Raw genomic sequence first — 21,260 nt, forward strand, 5'->3', positions numbered from 1 at the left:
TGTTCCTCTGACTTTTCAGCGCAGATTTGTACATTTCACCTGCCATTACAGTGCAGTGTAAACCTTGCCTCTCAAGGGTGGGCAATTGTTTCATTTCGCTGGGTTTGTTATTATGTTGGTTTTTAAATGGTAGGCTTCTGATTCTGCAGCCTCAACACCTGGGCAACTCCAGGTAGTGTGTAATAAAGGCTTAGCTCTCCACTGGTATGGAGAGAGGCAGGCGGCCTGCTGCCAAGGGCCACTACACTGAGGTGTTTCAGTTATGACTTATGTTATTGCCAGAGTGATTCACATTCTTTTGAAATGATGGTAATTATTTGATTAACTGAAAAATCGTTCTCATAATCAAGGGTCAGTTTAAAAAATATTAGAAATGTTTCAATTTTATAATAACTTTAATAAAAAGTTACATCCAATGCTGTCAATTGGCTGTGATTGCCTGTGTTTTGGGGTTTTGGTGTGTGTGTGTGCTTTTAATTTCAAAGACTTATGGATGTGTGTAGAAAGCAGATAAAATTCTGTAGGTTTTGTTATTTCAGGTAATGCTTAAACAGAATTGCCATGGTGAAGCATGTTTTGGTAGAAATTCTGATGACATTGACTTTTCCTTTATCATCCTTATTTAATTATGAACAACCAGCAGCGGCTTGAAATTCTTGTTTCTATTAGATGAAAACTCACCCTTGTGCTGAGATGTTTTACTTATTCTGGCTTTGTGTTTCCAATAGTAAACAAATAAGCATTACTGTTTTCAGAGCCAGACTAAGATTAAAGTGAGGCTTTATGTTTAGGAATCTTGATGTCTTAGTCCTATTAGCACATTATATTTTGCCTCACTGCCTTCTCAGAAGTTGAAATGAAAAAAAATACACTATTGATGAATTGGAGAATTATGCAATGAAGTGGTTGGGGTGTGTGTGTTTTCTAGTTTCATAAGGCAGAAGCTCATATTAATGATTTGTGACCTTTCTGTATAAGCATTTAATGGTATTAACTTTGCACACTTCTTTAGCTGAATCCCACAATGTTCTGTGTGGTAATTTCGTTTTGTTTTTATTTAGTTCAAAGTGTGTGCTAATTTTCCTTGAAGCTTCCCATTTGACCTGTGGATTATTTAGAAATGTGTTTAGTTTCCAAATATTTGGTTATTTTTCAGATATCTTTTTGTTAGTGATTTTTAGTTTACTTCTGTTATGGTAGGATAAAATACTTTGTAAAGTTTAATTTTTTTTTAATTTGTAAACATTTTTAAGTTTTAAAGTTTTATTTCTTTTAAGAGATGGGGTCTCACTCTGCTGTCCTGGCTGGAGTGCAGTGACTCAATCATAGCTCACTGCAACCTCAACTTCCTGGGATCAAGCGATCTTCCGAACTCAGGGTGCCAAGTAGTTGGGACTACAGGCACTTGAGACTGTGCCTGGTTTTTTTTTTTTTTTTTTTTTTTTGTACAGATGGGGGCCTCACAGTTTGTTGCCCAGGCTGGTGTAGGACTCCTGACTTCAAGCAATCCTCCTGCCTTGGCCTTCCAAAATGCTGGGATTACAGGCTGAGCTACCATGCTTGTTTGTTTTAAGGCCCAGGATATGGTATCTTTGTGAATATTCTCTGTTCACTTGATAAGAATACCCAGTCTACTGCTATTGGTATAGTGTACTATAAATGTCAGTTAGGCAAGGGTAATTGGTAGTATTGTTTAGTTTTTCTATATCTTTCTGATTTTACTTTTTTCTGTTAGTTTTTGAGAGGAGTGTTGATATTTTCAAATACAATCATAAACATATTTATATTTTCTGTTCTATCAGAATTTGCTTTATGTATTTTGGTGTTCAGTTGTTAGATATATATGCAATTCGATTTTTGTCTCCTTGTTGAACTGATACTTTCGTCATCATGAAATGATCCTTTGATTTTTTTTTTTTTTTTTTTTTTTTTTTGAGACAGAGTCTCTCTCTGTTGCCCAGGCTGGACTGCAGCGGGGCAATCTCGGCTCACTGCAAGCTCCGCCCTCTGGGTTCCCGCCATTCTCCTTCCTCAGCCTCCTGAGTATCTGGGACTACAGGCACCCACCACCACACTGGCTAATTTTTTGTATTTTTAGTAGAGACGGGGTTTCACTGTGTTAGCCAGGATGGTCTCGATCTCCTGACCTCGTGATCCGCCCACCTCAGCCTCCCAAAGTGCTGGTATTACAGGCGTGAGCCACAGCGCCCAGCCAAAATGATCCTTTTTATCTTCAGTTTTGTTTGTTTTGATATCTATTTTGTCTAATAGTAGTATAGCTACTCCAGCTTTCTTTTGATTAGAGTTTGCATGATATATATTTTTCCTTCTTTTCACTTTTAAACCACTTACATAATTATATTGAATGGGTTTTTGTAGATAGCATATAGTTGGATCTTTTTTGTTGTTGTTCAGTCTCACACTGTATCTTTTACTTCATACGTTTAGACCATTTACATTTAGTATAATTACTGGTATGGTTGAATTTAGGTAGAACATTTTATTCCTGTTTGTGCCTTCTGTATTTTCCTTTCTCTGCTGGTCCTTCTTGCCTTCTTTTGTATTATTTGAATCTTTTACTATTTTATTTACCAATTGTCTTTTTGCTTTATCTCTTTACAGTCATACACTGCATAACAACATTTTAGTTAGTGATAAAAGCATATATGACAGTGGTCATAAGATAATTATATTTTTACTGTACTTTTTCATGTTTAGATACACAAATACTTACCATTGTATTACAGTTGACTGCAGGGCTTAGTACAGTAACATGCGATATAGGTTTGTAACCTAGGAGTGGTTACACCATCTAGGTTTGTGTAAGTATGCTTTATGAAGTTCACGCAAAAATGAAATCACCTAACAATGCATTTCTCAGAATGTATCTCTGTCATTAAGCAATGCCTGACTGTATGGTTTTCTTTTTTTTATTACTGTATACACAGCTGACTTTGGCAATCAACTTAGAGCCCTTACAACCATATTGTTCTTTTTCCTTTCTACCTCTTTGCTTTCAAGTGTCATATATATATTTAAATCCTTTGAGGAAAAAAATCTATTCTACGATTTATTATTTCTTTGCTGTTCCTTCATTCCTTATTTTCCTTTAACATGAAGAACTTCTTGAAGCATTTTTCTTATCACAGGGCTGCTGGTGACAAATTCTATTTCCTTTCCTTTGTCTGAGAATGTTTTTGAGTTTATTCCTACAGTATATTTTCACTGAATATCATAATCCTGGTTTGAGAGTTCTTTTCCTTCAGTGCTTTACAAATGTTGTTTCATTTTCATCTGGCCTCCATGGTTTCTTATGAGAAATTATAATAATTTGCATTCTCCTTTATCTGTAATATTCCTTTTTTTTTCCTGCTGCTTTCACCAATTTGATTGTAATATGTCTGTGTATGGTTTTCTATGAATTTATCTTGTTTAGGGTTCATTTGGCTTATTGAATCTATTAATCAATGTTTCAACAAATTTGCGATGCTTTCGGTCATTATTTGTTTTTAATCTTTAAATCTTTTTTTTTGCATCAATATCACTTTCATTCTGAGAACTGAATAACATAGTAGCTTGAACCTTAGATATTGTCCCACATATCTCTGAGATTCTATTCATGTTTTTAAACAGTCATTATTTTCTCTCTTTTTCAGACTAGATAATATCCATTGATTTATTTTAAAGTTCACTGGTGATTTCTTTTTCCATTTCAATTATTATATTAAGACAATTCATTAAATTCATAAATTTCAGATGTTAGATTTTGTTTGTTGTTTTTTTGCTCTTGAACCCAAATAAAGAGATAAGGAAGAAAACAAAACTTGTATACTTACTTATTTTGTATTTTTTATCATTGTTACAATCGTTGCTCTAAAATCTTTAATTTTAACTTCAGAATCATCTTGGGACTAACACCTATTGTTTGTTGATTTCCTTTTGAATTGGTTAGGTATTTTTAATTCTTTGTATGTTGAGTGAGTTTAGATTATATCCTTGACTTTTTGAATATTAGTTTATGAGACTCTGAGTCTTATTAAAATCCTCTTCAGAATGTTGATTTTTTTTCTTAAAAAATACTTTTTTTTAATACTTTAAGTTCTGGGGTACATGTGCAGAATGTGCAGTTTTCTTACATATACACATACCAGGGTGATTTGCTGCACCCATCAACTCGTCACCTACATTAGGTATTTCTCCTAATGCTATCCCTCCTCTAGCCCCCAACTTAACGACAGTCCCCGGTGTGTGATGTTCCTCACTGTGTGTGATGCTAGGGCTAATGCCTCTCCTAATGCTACCCCTCCCCTAATCCCCCTACCCCCCAAAAGGCCCAAGTGTGTGATGTTCCTACCTGTGTCCATGTGTCCTCATTGTTCAACTCTCACTTATGAGTGAGAACATGCGGTGTTTGGTTTTCTGTTCCTGTGTTAGTTTGCTGAGAATGATGGTTTCTAGCTTCATCCATGTCCCTGCAAAGGTCATGAACTCATCCCTTTTTATGGCTGCATAGTGTTCCATGGTGTATATGTGCCACATTTTCTTTATCCAGTCTATCACTGATGGACAATTGGGTTGGTTCCAAGTCTTTGCTATTGTGAATAGTGCCGCAATAAACATACATGTACATCGGAAACTGGACCCCTTCCTTACACCTTATACAGAAATTAACTCAAGATGGATTAAAGATTTAAACGTAAGACCTAAAACCATACAAACCCTAGAAGAAAACCTAGGCAATGCCATTCAGAACATAGGCATGGCCAAAGACTTCATGTCCAAAACACCAAAAACAATGGCAACAAAAGCCAAAATTGACAAATGGCATCTAAATAAACTAAAGAGCTTCTGCACAGCAAAAGAAACTATCATCATATGGGAGAATTTTTTTTTTTTTTTTTTTCAAGCAAGCAATCAACTCAGGTTTCCCCACTTCCGTGCAGTTTGCCCATTGTCAGTTCTGTTTTTAAAGACTTTGCTGTGCTGTTTTGGGTCTACTTTATACATGCATCACTGTGGGATTTATGTGGCACTTAGATGGTAGCTTTTATTCTCATGGTGGCTCTGTTCTCAGTCTTTGCTGGGTTTCTTTGTGCAAGTGCAGGTTGACTGGAGTGAGCCTGGGACACCCAGACTTAGGTCTTCTAAGCATTAGAGGATCCCCTGCTCCAGCTCTTTCCTCGTTGGATTTTCCTCGGTACTTTCTGATTCGTAGGGGTCTGTTTCACTGTTTCTCTGTCTAAAAGAGTGAGTGTTTCTCTCAATTTAGCACCTTGTGCTATTGTAGAGTTCTGGTCATCTGGAACTGCCCTTGAGATGAAACAACCAGACAGAGAACAGGGTGGGGTGGGAAAGTGAAATGCTGATACCCTCACATTCTTAAGGTCATTTGGGTTCATTTTCCCAGTCCCTTTGGATTAGGAGATGAGTTTTCTCTCCAGATTTTCAATGCTGTATCGCAGTTGTGGCTATAGTGTAACTTTGTGACTGCAGGTGGCTTCTGAGCAGGACTGGTAGAGAAAACAGAGGGGGGGGGGGGGGGGGAGAGAGAGAGAGAGAGAGAGAGAGAGAGAGAGAGATCCCCTTTATACTGTCCTGTTTGCCGAAATTCATTTTCCAAGTCTTCTGGGCAGCAAGAGAGGGGCTTTTGCTTGAAGTTTTTTGCCATATGTACACAAAATGCACTTCTGGGACTCAGGCACACCCGTCAGTGAGGAAATACAGAAAACCACCACTGTACTTGCTGTCCCCAAGTTTTGACTTGTCTTTATAAATCACCTGCTATTATTTTTGTCAGTTCGCAAGAAGTTTCGTTTTGTGTTTTTTCCAGAGTTTTGAGTTACCAGTGGGAAGAGGGAGAGGGTGTGGGCTTACTCCACTTTGGCCAGTATGAGAAAACCAAAATAATGTATTTAAAATTAACAATTATTTTGCCAATAACAAAATACATGTTATAGAAAATTTTGGAAACATAAAATTAGAAGAAGAAAACTGTCTGTATTCTTATACCTTAAGCTTAATACTCTTAGCCCTTTAATGTATATCTAGTTCACTTTTTAATGTACAAGTTACTTTTACAGAGGTGACCATATATATACAATTTTGTATATTGCTTTTTTACTGCAAAAATGGAAGCTTTTTTGCTGTTATTAAAATTATATGTAAAATGAGTTTATAATGAGTATGTAATAGTTCATTGCATAAATTCGTTATAGTTTATTCAATTATTTCTCTATTGTTGGATTAAAAAATATTTTCTACCATAAAATTACTGTGATTAACATCTTTGTGTATAAACATTTCCATACGTTTACTCTTGAGGACATTTTTATAGATGTATAGTTACTAAGCCAGAGGGTATGAATGTTATGGGATCTGTTGCATAATTCTAAATTATATAATACCACCATTTTACCAAAATACTATTCTACTAGCAATGTGTAAGAATGCCTAATCCTGGTGATTGAGGTTGCTTCACCTGTCTTTCAGGAACCCATAGCTTAATCAGGGCTCTGCTGTTCATACCCAGAACCCCGTGGACTTAATCAGGATTCTGCTTATTACCCAGAACACTCATGTTGCTGCACCTCGTAAGCTACATGGTGTTCTCACTTTCTCTCTGAGATCAGGCTACTCGTTGACCTAGTGCAATAATGACTTATGCAAGAGTTGTACTATTTGAGCCAGTTACCTGGCAAGCACAATTAGGATCACCTCACTTCCCTGTTTTATTAAAACCTCTTGTTAGCCCTCCATTGCCTATGGGAAAAAAGTCCAAGTGTCTTAACATGCCATGAAGATGCTTCACCATCAGCCTTATCCATTTGTGATATTCTCTTTCTTGCAAGTCTTGCCTCCACGATTTGTGCTTTAGTCATACTAAACTGTTCATGTCATGCTGTTTCTCACCTTCATATCTTTACTATGCCCTTTTTCCCCATGTCCTCCCATCTCCTTCGTCCCCCCAACCCATGCCACATAATTTGCAACCCAGACAGAGGCATAGACACACACTTGCAAGCTCCTCGTTGTCATGCTTTCTTCGGGGTGTTCTTTTCCTGAACAAACCCTTTGTACTGCTCCTCTTACCACAGTAGTGTATATGTTTGTTTTAGTTTTATTCAAATAATCTGCCTATGGGTTCCACCCCCCTTCAATGGATTGTGAATCTGCAATCTAGAAATGTTTTATTTCTAGCCTCAGAGACCAAAACAATTCCTGGCCCATGCCAGAAATTTAAGATTGGTTAGTAGAATGAATGCATATATGCATAAATGAATGAATACCTCTGAAAGTCCTTGTTTCAGATAATTCTTAATGTGCTGTAGTGCCTTACAGGAACATTCTATTTTTTATTGTTTTCCCAACTGCGAATGTCTGTCACTGGTGATGGTGGTCAGATATGTATGGACAGTTTTCTCAGCACTGCTTTTTTATAAAGCATAGTTCTTGATCTACAGGGTTAAAATGGATACAGATTCATGTGGCTTGAACAGTTATTTCTGGCTCTGGAATATGACAACAGAACATAAATCTTTGCATATTTTATGTTAACTGGTGTTCTATGCTGCAGAGTCAATGATTTTTGTCTTCCTCTTTATTCCACACTTACTAGTCTTCTATTATTTGAAGTTTTACATTTTGTGCTTATGGAAACAGCAATATTTCTGATTGAGGTTATTTTATAATTGGCTATTTGAAAATTCTCGAAATGATTTGGCCTCACTCTTATAAAGCAAAAAACCGATTAAAAATGTAAAATACATGAGTGGCCATTTGGAAAAGGGCATTTGAGGCAATGTAATTGTTCAGCTATCAAAATGTTCCTTAGGTTTTTTTTTTCTCTAGCCCCAATCCACTAGGGGAAAAACAAAGCACATCCAAACTCAGTTAAATACATATTTTAATAATTTTCAAATAGGAATTCAGTTTAAGGTAAACAAGTCATGAAATAAAATGCAGATGAATACATAAAGGAGAAGTAAAGTGGGACAAAATCTCACTAGATTTTCCAGCTGCGTGTTTTCTCTCCGGATCTTAACTCATTAATGTGGAGTAAAAGGTATAAGTTAGCATTGTCATCTTCATTCTTTACCCATTTTTCTTCCAGCATTCTTTTCCAAAATCATCCTTCCAGAAGTACCATATCTTAGGGCAGACATCTACCTTTTTTTCTCCTAATTCCTAAAAGAGTTGTAGTAGCTAAATTGTTTTTAGGTGGTCACAGGTTGCTAAGGATCTAATTCCAGCTCATGCTACTTTTGGATTTTGTAGTAGTCTGTTCTCACACTGCTATAAAGAACTACCTAAGCCTGGGTTGTTTATGAAGAAAAGAAGTTTAATTGACTCACAGTCCTGCAGGCTGTACAGAAAGCATGGCTGGGAGGCCTCAGAAAACTTGCAATCATGGAGGAAGGTGAAGGGGAAGCAAACATGTCTTACCATGGCAGAGCAGGAGCGAGAGAGTGAGTGAAAAGGGGGAAGTGCCCAAACTTTTTCTTTTTTTTTTTTTTTTTTTTGAGACGGAGTCTGGCTCTGTTGCCCAGGCTGGAATGCAGTGGCACGATCTAGGCTCACTGCAAGCTCTGCATCCTGGGTTCACGCCATTCTCCTGCCTCGGCCTCCAGAGTAGCTGGGACAATAGGCGCCCGCCACCATGCCTGGCTAAATTTTTTTTTTTTTTTTTTAATTTTTAGTAGAGATGGGGTTTCACTGTGTTAGCCAGGATGGTCTCGATCTCCTGACCTCGTGATCTGCCCACCTCGACCTCCCAAAGTGCTGGGATTTCAGGCGTGAGCCACCGCACCCAGCCGGAAGTGCCCAACCTTTTAAATTATCAGATCTCGTGAGAACTCGCTCACTGTCACGAGAACAGCAAGGGGGAAATCCGCCCGTATGATCCAGTCACCTCCCACCAGGCCCCTTCGCTGACGTGTGGGTATTACATCTCAGTTTGACATGAGATTTGGGTGGGGACACAGAACCAAACTGTATCAGATGTCAATGTAAGTTTGGGCTTAGCATCTGCTAGGTGATTTGGACTGTAGTATCCATCCAGAAATTATTCAGTGCCTATAATATGCCAGATATAGTATAGGCCTGGAAGATACAGGTGAGAAGACAGCATATGCTCTTTCAAAACTCACATGGGAAGCACCCCAGTGAGGACGTGACCAAGGCAACATGCAGGGGCAAATCATGCTATCATGTAAAGTGTACTATAAGGGTGAATGAAAGGTTTTTCGAGGGCACATAGAGAAAACTTAATGGATCAGGGATGATTTCAGTGGTGAGAACTTCCAGCTGTTGATGTTACTGACACATAATTTGGGATATTAAAAATCCTTCTATGCTTTTGGATATGGGTATTCAGCTCTCAGCACTGGGTTTCCAAGTATGTTCTTGCTACTGTATACGTTGCTAATCTAAAATCTGTCCTGTCTTTCTGGCACTGCATCTTCAACATTATAGAGCATCCAAATAACTCTTCTTGGAATCTTTGATGAAATGCGTAAGGCATATTTATGCAGGCCGGCTAGCTTGGTTCCCCTCCATCTCTGTATCCTCAGGCCAAGAGGGAACAGTATTGCTATCCGTTTTTGCTGAGAGCATTTGCCAGAAGGAGTATTATAGGAGTCATGTTATTAAGGTGCGGTTACATGCAGCCCAGCTAACTCTTTGGTATTGACAAATTGTAGTTTAAATTACTCAGGAGGGAAAGAGGGAACTTTGGCCAGCAGTTTTGAATAGGGGAAAAGTGTTGCCTGTAGATAAATTAGAATTTAAAGCATGCTGCTTTTCCATTTTAGAGCTGGTCCTTGTAGCTGTGTACATTTTATTTCTCTCCTAGCTGGGTGAGTGACACTCTGTAGCACTCCAGGAAATTGGGGTGAGTCTCTTGGATCCAGTCCCATGGTTATCACAGAATAACTGCAAATGCGGGGTTGGTTCCACATTCTCCCCTTGAACCACCCATCTGTAGTAGGAATCACATCTCAAATGTGAGTCTGGTTTTTATGCATCACTTCTAAGATAGGTTCTTAAGATACAGGTTATTTTTTTTCTTTGTCATGGGGATACATTTAAGCCATATAACCTATTTATTCTTTGGTGTAGTCAGGGTTAATGTAGACTTCAGATTCAGAATGTTGGGTTACAATGCTGGCTCTGTGTAACCTTGTTAAGTAACTTCTCTGTGCTTCATTTTCTTGATGAAGTGGCAATAAAGTAATCACTTACTGTAAGAATTAAATAAGTTGACATTCACAAAATACATAAAACAGTACCCGACATGAAAAAGTGCTCAAGGACTATTAGAAATCATCAAAAAGTAACTGAACTTGAATTACATGGCATCAAAGAGAGTAACAGACATAGGTGTGATTAGAGTTGTTGTTGTTGTTGTTTTTTTTTTTTTTGATAAAAGTCTGCATAGCCATTGAGAATTGTTTGTTTGGAGACATTGTATGTATAAAATTGAGGAAAACGTGATTCTGATTGCAATTTTTGCCTGTTTTCCTCCAGATTTTCATCTACACTGTCCCTGCTGCATTTCCAGGGGAACATTTCTCCCCCATCTGAAATCTGACATTCATTTATCACAGTGAATAATTATATAAGTCAGTTAAGATCACCTTTGAGATTTTGTACTCCAGTGGTTGTCTGTGGCAATTTTTTGAAAAAGTCTCATCTTAAACATGTTTTACAAATAAAACTTGCTTAGCAGAGTCTTGGTTTGTGTGTGCTTTATTTCTTTGGAGTGCCTTTTTCCTTTTGCTCAAAATTACCATTTTGTGAATTGAGGTTCTGCCTTTGTTTACGAACATTGCTTTGTGATGCTTTTTGTCCTTTTCTTTTTTTTCTGTTCCATGTCTTACCAATTGGAGGATAATTTTTCTTAATAATAAAACTAAAAACTTTAAGTGAGTTTAATTTGGTTTCTACATAGTCTCATCCTTGCATTCGCGTATGAGCAGAAAGTGAATCTTAGGTCTAAGGGCAATTGTTGCATTGCATACAGTGAGCAGCTTTAAGAGCATTATAAGGCTAATTTTCATCTGGTGAAATATGGCTGATTTTTACTTCTATAACAATTCTTTAAAGTCACTAGATTAGGTTCTTTTCTGAGTGCATTGTTAGGTTCTGAATCTATGATAAAGCTTTTTGCGTCAGCCTGTCCCATTGTATAAACTGTTCAAACCAAAAGGAACTTTTATTATGTCTCATTTTAGTGTCCATTCAGGAAAGCCCAGGAAATATGTCCTTTGATTCCCTTAAACACATCTCATGTCAGAGTTAATAAGCCATCCCTGTAATGCCCTTCCCACAACATATATGGTAAATCTCACTTAAAAGATCAAAGGATGCTTAGTAGGGAGACAACATTACATAGCAGTTATTCCAAAATTTTTGGCAAGGGGTCACTGTAGTTGCAGTACAATCTCATTCTTTATGCATATATGAAATTCAGTATTTATAATTGCATCTTCCCAATGTTTTTAGATACTTTCTACCTCAATTTAAATATATTCTTCGGGGTCTTCTTTAATATGGACTTTTTCTATTGAGTCCCCTTAATTTTCCACGTCTTTTGCACCTGGCAGTTTTGAACACACTCAGCTTATTTTTGAATGATCCTTGGTTTCTCCCGTTTTTCTTTCCTTCCTGTAGAGTATATTGTTAGACAGATATTATTGCTGAGTTGTTATTCTAAATGGGTTAAAGCTGACAGTGTTTTGTTTTGCTGTTTTGTTTACCTCGACATTTATTAAATGTTATTCTGTGCCATGATGAAAATGCACAAAAATATAAGATGGGTCCCTGCTTTTGAGATTCAGAACGGTGGTGGAGATATCTGTCTAGGTATCATTTCTGTGCATGGTGGTAAGTGTAATGCTGGAGGCATGAATGGAGTATGCTGTGAGAGCTCACAGCAAGGTCTCAAAGGTGGTCAGGCTAGCCAGTCAGGAAAACCTCTTGGAAGGAGTTAAGTCTTAAGGGAGAGCTGGAAGGTGAGGGGTGAGATGAGCCTAAGAGGCCTGTTGGAATGTTAGCCAATGGGAACAGTATTACGTGGTAAGATAAAAGAGTATGGATGGGTCACTACAGGATGTGGCTAGTTTTGCTATCACGTTCCTAAAAATCGCTATTGCAAAATTGTACAAAGTAAAGAACCCACGTGGCATATGGGGAAAAGGGGGTCAAGGGCAAAAACGTTAAAAAATTTTCTATTCGCACTTATGCTAGGCATTTTTGTTAGCTAAATTCTCACTGGTAGTAGTAGCATAGATAGGGAGGGGAGAAACCTCCGTCCATATATCAGAGTATTAAGTCACACTACATCTGCTAGGGTGAGGATGGGGGGCATTTGTGCAATATAACTGTGAGAAACGTGCTGAAAAATGAAATGTGTCACTATAAATAAATAAGTTAGATACTTGATTCTGTGGCTAAGAAGCAAAATAATAAAGATGCAAACTGAAAAAGAGGAAGCTCCAGCGCCATCTCTTGGAGCGAACACAGGGATCAGGCTTTGCCCCTTCAGTGTCTGTGCTTCCACTGGTAGCGCTTGGTAACGGGCATTATAACATGGATGGGGATGTTGTGATGTGCTGTCTACTAAGTACCTATATTTCTAACCAAAGGTTTGACCTCTAACAGCTAGACATGGGTGAAATTGGATACCAAGCTTAATGGGTAATCTTGACAGTTTACAATGCCTTTCCAGGTGTATTATTTTATTTATTGCGATTCTGTGCGATAGGCAGGGAAGTTATTATTCTCATTTAATAGGTGAAGAAATGGAGATTCTGAGAGGGTTAATTGACTTGCCAAGGGTCACAACCAGCAAGTGATAAAGCTGTGACTTTTGAAATACAATCTTTTATGTCCTAATCCAGGGGATTTTCTTGCTCTCCTATGTTCTTCATAATGTATGAGACAGTTTCATGTACAGGTGGCAGCTGTTTCATCAGACAACTGTTTCTGCAGCCTCTTTATTATTTTGTAGGATTTTGATGCCTCTCATCATTCTCTGTGTGACTAGAAGTCTGGGATATGAGGACTTTACATTTCCTGTCAAGGATGTCCTAAACCTATTTTCTCTGGAGCTGAATGGATAGAGAATGGCAAATTCTTATGCAGAATCTTTGTTTGGAATTTTCCATCAAATGATTTTTAGTGGGGAGAGAGCTCTCTGTCTGAAAGGGAGAGAGAGGTTTAATTTTGGCTTTTAACAGAGCAGAGGACTCAGCACATGATTAAACTATGTTTTGGGCCTAGTAAAAGAAACAAAATTACTTGAATAAATAAAAAGCTCCTATTTCTGCCTTTGTGGAATTTAGGGACTGATTGGAGTCTGATGGATTGTCATTCTGGAGATTCTCTATCCCCACTGGTTTGTTAGTTCTCTGTGACCAAGGCACCTGCCTGTTTTCTTCATTGTTGTGCCCTCAGCTCTTAGAAGGCACTCACATAATCGAGGGATAAATAAAAGAATGTTGGCTTTATTTCTCTTGGATCAATACCCTGAATCATTAGGTTAGTATGGGAGGGTGCTTAAAGCAAGACTTTGGAGTCAGATGTAACTTGGCTCGGCTCCTGAATTTGGCTCTAATTATTATCTTACCTCTCTGAGTTTCAGTTTTCTTAACTGTAAAATTGATAGTTTACAATGACCACATGATATTCTGCATGTAAAGAACTTACCGTAGTATATTCATCTGATCTCATGCTGCTAATAGACATACCTGAGGGCAGACATGGTGGCTCACACCTATAATCCCAGCACTTTGGGAGGATGAGGTGGGTAGATCACCTGAGGCAGGAGTTTGAGACAAACCTGGTCAATATGGTGAAACCCCATCTCTACTAAAAATACAAAAAAAAAAAAAAAAGCTGGACATGGTAGCATGCACCTGTAATCCCAGCTACCCAGGAGGCTGAGGTGGGAGAATCACTTGAACCCAGGAGGTGGAGGTTGCATTGAGCTGAGACGGCACCACTGCAGTTCAGCCTGAGTTACACAGTGAGACTCCGTCTCAAAAAAAGAAAAAAAAAGGTCATAAAGGACATATCCAAATATCTGAGATTGGGTAATTTATAAAGGAAAGAGGTTTAATAGACTCGCCATTCCATGTAGCTGGAGAGGCTTCACAATCATGGTGGAAGATAAAGGAAGAGCAAAGGAACATCTTTTTTTTTTTTTTTTTTTTCCTGAGATGGAGTCTTGCTCTGTTGCCCAGGCTGGAGTGCAGTGGCGTGATCTCGGCTCACTGCAACCTCCGCCTCCCAGGTTCAAACAATTCTCCTGCCTCAGCCTCCTGAGTAGCTGGGATTACAGGCGCCTGCCACCACACCGACTAATTTTTGTATTTTTAGTAGGGATGGATTTCACCATGTTGGCCAGGCTGGTCTCAAACTCCTGACCTCGTGATCCACCTGTCTTGGTCTCCAAAGTGCTGGGATTACAGGTGTGAGCCACTGCGCCCAGCCCAAAGGGACTTACACGGACATCTTACATCTTACAAGATCTTGTAGGATTTATTCACTACTGTGAGAAAAATATGGGGGAAACTGCCCCCATGATTTAATTATGTCCACCTGGCTCTGCCCTTGACACGTGGAGATTATTACAATTCAAGGTGAGATTTGGGTGTGGACACAGCCAAACCATATCACGCGGTGTTTAGCACATAGGATGTTTTAAATCAGTGCTGGCTGCTATCTCCATTCTCAGGATTTACTTGGACCTCCACACTTTTCACAGGATGGGCTGATAATCCTAAGGATATCTACTTCTGTTTCATCTCTAAATCAGGATGTAATTCTTAAGATTTTATTACCTCTCTAACCCAGAACTCTTTATCTTATCACATCTCTTTGCACTTTTGGGTGCCAATGCACTGGCTTTTCTCATATTCTTTGTTCGGGCCGAAGTCTTGGATATCATTTACCCACTTTCACATTAGTATCTACATTTGTCTTACCAAATTTTTGGAGAAAACATAGGTCTGATTCTGGGCTATGCAGATTAGAATAAGCAAAATGAGCTTTCTGGAAAACTTTTTTGTACCAGGGAAAAGACCGTTGCTTAATTGTTCCTACAACTATTTGTCGTCTTTTATGTAAGTCTAGGCCAGGGTTTCCCACCGTCAGCACTGCTGACATTCTGGGCTGGATAATGCCTTATTCTGGGAGGCTGTTCTATGTATTGTAGGATGTTTAGCACTATCACTGGTCCCATCCACTAGACATCAGAAGCATTCTCCTACTCCCAGCAACCAAAAACATCTCCAGATTTGCCAAATGATCCCTGGGGGACACAATTACTTCTGGTTGAGAACCACTGGTGTAAACCTTAGTCTTTTGTTTCTCTGATGGATACTGCCCCCTTTCAGGTAACAATGGATTTTCTCATTTATTTATTCTTTCTTACTACCATTCATTCTCTTGGCTCCCTCCTTTTCCCTCTTGTACTGAGAACAACCATTTGCTCAGGTTGAAGTAATTACTAAAGTGCTCTCCGTGAGTGCAAAGATCTAGAATAAAAGCTATTTTAGAAGTACTCAATGATTTTAAAAGTCTCAAGGGCCATAACAATCCTCAGAAAGTCAAAATAGTAAGTATTTTTGCTCTTCTTTAGTTTGTTGAGGGAATGATTAGATGTTGTCAAAAATTGTGAGGCAAGTGATACTTAAGACAAATGCCACCTTTACTTTTTCTTTACTTCCTCTTGTCTCGTGATGCCCCCTTTCTGAAACTTCAAATTTATCATTTATCCTCTGTATAAACATTTTTCTTTTAGTCCTCATCTCGTGAGTCCCACATATATTGGATCTTAACTCATTATTAGGAGAAACTGGTGATCAATCTAATTTATTTAAAATTGGAAATAATTCCTAGGATTTGCTATATTGCTTCTCTTTGCATTTGTGTTTTGTTAAGACAAAACTTTGTAATTTAAAGAAATGAGTCTCATGGACTGTACTGAAGTGAAACAAATTTTCAGCAGATGGGCAAGATAGTTTTAGACATGAGTCTTCCTGTACCTCTTAAGTCATGTCTCCCAGACAACTACTTTCTCTATATAGTGATGACCAACATACATTTCAAGATTTTTGAAATAGAGGTTGTCCTACCTTTTTATCATCTTTTCAGTTATGTGGCATTGTCTCCTGTTGGATATAACCCTCTCTTCTAAGGAAACTAATTTTCTTGTTGATGTGGTTTTTCTGTATGAAATGGTCTGTGAGAGAATAAGGAAGTTAAGCAAAGTGACAAGTTGTGCATTGATGCAAGTTGCTTGGAGATTGAACTAAGTTTCAAAGTTATGTGTGTAATTTATGTGAGAGGCTTTGGAGAGGGTATTAGTATAATTCTGGTTGTGGAAGACAGTTTATTGTGAAGATTGAAATAACCTTATAAGAGAAAAGACAGCTAGGAAAACATTTGATGAGGGAACGATGAGGACATTATAAAGAGAAAGATTTGGGGAAAGATTAGAGAGGCTGTAGGAAAACATTGGAAGCCTGTCATTTAAGAAGAAAGCTATGTAGATTGATTTATAATCTGTAAAATGAGACTGTTGGCTCATTCCCTTTCAAGCTTAATACTCTTAATATGTCATTCTTGAGAATACTTGTTTATATAACATCCAGAAAATAAAACCAAATTCTAAGATATTTGATCAATTATATGAAAATATTTTAAATGACAAATACACTTTTGAATCCAATTCAGATATTAGTAAGTCATAAATCTATGGACATAGAATATACTCAAGCATGAAAGAGGAGGAGATCATATGTCCATGTCTTTGTCTAAAGTAACTCTCATACTCTCTGTTGTTGTTTCTGTTACGCAATGTTCACTGTAATGTGGTACAGAGAGAAGAGTCCTTCTATTCTTTTTAAATAGCACATGGTGCAACATTCTCAGCTTCTCAGGAGTTCAGGGGATCAATATTCCTTTCAATATTTTGAGAGTTTGTATGGGATCATCTTTAGGAACATGTCAACAGAGCCAATACAGATGCAGTCAAAACAGTGTATGGGGACTATAATCACAAATAGAATGTTACACACAAAAAATCCTTCTGCAGTCCTTTATTAAGTGCCTACAATATGTGAGGCACTTTATTGTAGGCACTTAATAAAGGTTTGTTGACGAATTTTTTGTGTGTGTTACATTCTGCTTGTGATAATTCCTATACACTTGCTATGTGCTGGGGCTGTTAAGAAGGAAAAGAGGAAACAGACACCCGAGCGCAACAGCAGCCATTTCCAAATTATAGTTTTTCTCTGTTTGCAAAAGCATAGTGATTAGAATGGAGCCAATACACAATACTAGAGGCCCACAGGTTTGGAATACAAATGGCATGTGAGAGCCCTTTGCTATGGACATATCTCCACATGGGGTCAGCTGCAGAGGGAATTACTGGGTTTGGGCTAGTACTGGGAAGCAGACTTCCTCTAGCTTTAGAAATGGTACTTCCATATAGAGGAGTGACCCAGAAGGCCTCTGGATTCAGTTTTATTAGGAAAGATTTTTGGAATACAATGCTCCATTTAAGTTTTTCTGGAAGATTGGCATTGGATTCTGGAAACATCTGGGGAGTGCGGAAAACCCCTCTGGGGGTGGTACAGTTCTTGGATCTTCTGTGTAGTTTGGGATTCCACACAAAACAGATTGAAATTCCAGGGCAGGCTCTGTTTTCATGGAGGGCTCTCCAACCTGCAACCTGCATGCTTTTGCTTTTGTGAGTTCTTCAGGTTGAACCTTACCCCCGTCAATCTTCTTTAGGGATGTTCTGGGGATTATAAATGGCTCAATGTTGGGAGACAGGTACAGGAAAGGAGGGCTGGGGTAGGCTGTTAAGGATGGTTTAATGAAATCCATTTTTATCCAGCTAAAATGCCTAGCTGATAAAGAGACTTAGTTCTACCTCTGGCTTGAATCTCCCTCTGTGACTTTGGGTGAGTCACATTTCCTGTCTGGGGCTCTGTTTCTCCATCCATAAATTGAGGGAATAGACTAGATAATTTCTAAAGTTCTAAGTCGATCAAAGTTGATCTAAGTTTCTAAGTTAATCAAAGCAGAAGTGGTTCCTAATTGTATCTCTTCTTGCTATTTCTAAGTTCCTTTTAAAAAAAGAATAAAGCCATCTCATAAGACCCCAATTAACTGAATTTTGCTTATAAAATTATGTCTTTGCATTGAAGAGGGTAGCCTTTCAAGGACGAAAATGAATACCCACAATCCTTCTTGCAAATGAGATACCCTAATTAGTCCTACTGCAAAGAACAAGATGGATTGTTTTTTTTTTCAGTTTACCTACAGCATTGTAGGAAAATGGCGATGATAAAATGGGAGAGAATGGATTGATTATTGCTGCTAGAGCCCACACAGAAATAGGGCCTTGGAGTTGCTGTATGCCATTGATTGCTATCTAATCATTCTTACAAGAACTTTAGGTAAATGCAACCAAGAGGAGATATGCTCCCAAGTTAGAGTTATAATGGGTAACTTCCAGCAAATATTATTTCTGTGTAGAAATGAAAAAGTAAACATGAGGGATGATATCCATTTTCAGCAAATGCAAGACTGGTATAAAAGTAAAACATTATAATGTCCAGAAAGATGATTATGCATAAATGGCACAACCTGACTGAATTTGTCATTAGTCACAGTGTTCAATTCATACCTACCTCTTTTACAGGAAAAATAAAAGATAAGTACACATTGCTGCTAGCATCAAAGAAGCAATCTAACTCTAAAGACAGAGCTGAAATCTTTTTCTTGCATTACCTTGAAATCTGTCAGTGATGTAAATTATGATTGCAGAAGTTCTATTATTGTGGCAGTATTATAAGCAGGAAGAATATAGCAGTATTTTCAGATCCCAGGTGGAACATATATGGCTGGCATTTATATCCCAGCTTATGATTTATAAAGCAAGAACAAAATCATGAAGGGAATATAAGTGTGCCCCACCTAATCTGTCATTTTGTTGCGTTACATCCGATTTCGTAACTTCTTTCAGCAAACTTTTTTTCCCCTTCTTTCTTATTTAGACAAATGAATGCAATGCTATCATTTTTAGAAAGACAAGACCAGAGTTTATTGTACTCAGAGATGGTCATGAATGGTCTATTTATATTAAGTATGAGAGCTTCCAGAACAGCAATTGAAAATGTTTTAAAATTCCAGATTAGAAATGTGGGATTTTCCTTTTGGGCTAAATGCTCTTTTAAAAGTTATAATTATACGACTCAAAGGAATGAATTAAAATTAGAAGATTTGCATTTATTCTCCTCTCTTCATGGCAGTATAAACTTTATGTGTTAGGGTTTTGATTCTTCTTTTCCTCTTCTTTACTTGCAATTAGAATTCTGCACATTTATTGGTATTTAAAATGGTAGTTATCCCTGACTTAATGTAGTTGATTCCATTCCTGAGAGACACATCTTTGATCCCCTGATCACACTCCGTTTTACTTCTACCTCATTATACTACTCAAGTAAAATTAACCTTGGTGTGACTTCCACTTTCCTCAGACTGCTAACCTGGAAACAGGGATGTTTAAACCGGAATCTAGCACATGGTCATCACGAGGTAATCCTTCTCCAATATTCTTAACTGGAAACATCTGGAACATGATTAATAGTTTGGAAAATAGGTTATGTTAGTAAAAGGTAATGATAATTGAAAATTATTTTTTATGTAGATAAATGTGATTTTAAATACAAAATGTAAGTTCATGAGAAGCAGTTGGAAAAAGGGTAATTACATGTTACTCATTCTTTTGAATATTAAAGAAGATAATATATAATAGCAGGAGAAATTTGTGTTAGGAATAATGATCCAGGTTTGTAGACGTTGCCCAGAGAGAAGGTAAATTCTGTAGTACAAAAGAAAAAAGATAAATAGTTAAATGTCTATGAAGTGTCAGGATTTTCAGCCCTGGACAAAATTGTCCCCATGTTTGTTGCAAGCTTTTTTTTTTTCACTGACCAATGAAGTGGTAAATATATATTTATATTCTCAATGTTTGTATTACTTGTATCCATTATTCTGCGAAGGTGTAATGAGCTACAGGTTTTCTTGGAAGCAAATTTGGGATACATAGAATTGGTTGTTTTAGAATGCAGATTCCAGTAATCAGGGACTATCCTGGGTTCTGAGTTTGTGGAAGTATTCTGGCAAGAAGCAAACTACAATAAGCTGTTTATAACTACAAGGAGTCACCAGCGTCATGAGACATGAAAAAAATGTGATGAGGGAGGCACAATTTGATGTAGAAGAGTTGCAGGCAAAGAGATCCCATTTTAAAACATCTTATTGGAAAATGTGAATTGTTTGTCATCAGACTTCCAATGCTGAAAATACGGCCCAAATCAGGGGCTCAAATTAAAACATACGGAACAGGAGCAATACGTTGGATACAGTTTTCATATATTTTTGAAAAAGTATTAAGAAATAAAGTGAAGGTATTTCTTGATTCAGTGGTATTTTTCTGTTTGTTTCTTAGGACTATATTTTATGCTGCATTCTTTCACTTCATAAGTATCCTCTTTCTTCCTCTATGCTTTTGTCTGGGATTGAAATAAAATAAAACATTTAGGGCTATCCAAGGCTGTCAGGTCCATAATGAAATCTGGCTTTATTTATGTGTGCTTAGAGGGTTCAGAGCAGTCGGAGCTGCTAACTGTGCTGTTAAACATTGGTTGACACGCTCCTCCCTTAAATCCTTTGAAAAGAGCTGATTTTTTATGTTGATGCAAAAGAGTCCTCAGAGGATAGTGAAGGTGGAATGTGGTCTGCTCATACATGAGATTATCTTATTATATAACCTGTGCAATTGTTAGAGGAAGAATCATTTGTGGGGTAAAGTAATATGGATCTGTTTCCTGTAATGTGAAGAACAGGTGTTCTACGGCCTAGGGAACTCAGAGGAAACTTCAATCATGCCTATAGATTTCAGTAATAAAAATGTATGACCAGTGTTCAACATAAATGGGATCATAGTATGACAATCAGATCTGGATTGTGTATCTTAGTTTTTATATCTAACACACAGTATTTTAATTTAATATCCCAGGTATACATAATCATTAGGGTAAGTTTTTAAAATGGGGAATTATGACCTAAAATAATTTTTTTTTTTCATGGAGAATGGATGCCTTGGTATGAAGTAATCATAGCTTTATGTTTGCACCAGGATGTTATTGATAATTGTGAGGAAAGTAGTTTGGGTACCT

General features: G+C 37.6%; 2 protein-coding genes across 3 annotated transcripts in view; one reads left to right on the top strand and one right to left on the bottom strand.

Moving 5' to 3' along the window:
- CSRP2 (cysteine and glycine rich protein 2) overlaps nt 1-21,260 on the bottom strand; it is a 1,103,434-nt gene that overhangs the window by 504,921 nt on the left and 577,253 nt on the right. Inside the window, exon 1 of one of the 2 annotated variants that reach the window (XM_050749303.1) lies at nt 9,547-9,550. The exons of the other annotated variant lie outside the window; for it this stretch is intronic. The gene's annotated coding sequence lies outside the window, so the exon portion shown is untranslated. Of the gene's footprint in view, nt 1-9,546; nt 9,551-21,260 lie in introns of those variants that run through there. 2 annotated transcript variants of the gene reach the window in all.
- The window catches only part of NAV3 (neuron navigator 3), an 890,032-nt gene that overhangs the window by 41,223 nt on the left and 827,549 nt on the right, over nt 1-21,260 (top strand). The window lies entirely within an intron of this gene.

This window comes from Macaca thibetana, chromosome 11 (assembly GCF_024542745.1).
Source record: "Macaca thibetana thibetana isolate TM-01 chromosome 11, ASM2454274v1, whole genome shotgun sequence".
NCBI lineage: Eukaryota > Metazoa > Chordata > Mammalia > Primates > Cercopithecidae > Macaca > Macaca thibetana.